We start from the raw sequence: 1,256 nt of genomic DNA on the forward strand, positions 1-1,256 counted from the left end.
AGAGAGAGGGAGAGACAGAGAGAGGGGAGACAGAAAGAGGGGAGACAAAGAGGGGAGACAGAGAGAGAGAGAGAGAGGCATAGTTACTTTCAGGCCAACCTGAGTTACAGATCCTGTCTCACAAAGAAGGGAAAGGAAAAGAAGAGTGAGGAAGGGGGAGGGGAAGGAGAGAAGAAGGGGGGAGGGGGAAAAGAAGGAAAAAGGGGAGGGGAAGAAGAGAAGAGGGAGGAAGGGGAAGAAGAGAAGGAGGAGGAAGGGGGAGGGGAAGAAGAGAAGGAGGAGGAAGGGGGAGGGGAAGAAGAGAAGAGGGAGGAAGGGGAGGGGAAGAAGAGAAGAGGGAGGAAGAGGGAGGGGAAGACAGGGGGAAAAAGAGGGTAGAGGGAGAAAGGGCAGAGCAGCAATAGGCAGAGGAGTTTTTGAGGCACTGAAGAGAGAGAGGAAAGGAAAGGAGGGTATGAATGGTGAAAATTCATGACCCACGTTCCATCCCCCACTGTCCCCTCCTGAAGCTAAATAACAACTCTGATAGCTAACAACTCAGATGACGTCATCACCACACCGGTCATGGGCCTGCTCTGGAGGAGAGGCTCTCCAGTCAAATGCAGTGGGTTCTGTTCGACCCAAGTCTGCAGCAATAGCTTTACTCCCCAAAGGCTGTCCCACCATCACTGACTCTAAATGTATGTTACAGTGAAGGGAACCAGGATTATGAAGTTAGATTTAGTACTAAGGGTCGGCTACCTGCTCAATCAAATTACACACGGCATATGTTGTGAAACCACAATCATTTTCACAATCTTAAATCATAAACATATAAAAACACTTAATGGCTAAACATACAAGTCAGGATAACAGCGCCTCCTTTCTTTCTATATACCCACTGCTACAGTCCACAACTATCAGTGTCCCTACCAGATCGGTTATAGATCGACTTCTCACACGCCCAGTTCCTGACAGTTACTGGCCTGGGCTATAGAGTCAGATGGTCTTGACACCCTGAGACTTGCTCTCTGGGAACCCCAAGGAAGGAGGCTAGAGAAGTCACCATGGGAAGGGAGAGAGAGGAGTGGGGGAAGAGAGAACGAAAGAGAAAGAGAGAGTTCGCAGAGAAGATGAGAAGAGAGAGAAGGTGAGAGGAGGAGAGAGTAGGAAGTCTGGTTTTTGGGCTGGAGAGATGGCTCAGTGGTTAAGAGCACCGACTGCTCTTCTGAAGGTCCTGAGTTCAAATCCCAGCAACCACATGGTGGCTCACAACC

This window comes from Mus caroli, chromosome 6 (genome assembly GCF_900094665.2).
Source record: "Mus caroli chromosome 6, CAROLI_EIJ_v1.1, whole genome shotgun sequence".
NCBI classification, from domain to species: domain Eukaryota; kingdom Metazoa; phylum Chordata; class Mammalia; order Rodentia; family Muridae; genus Mus; species Mus caroli.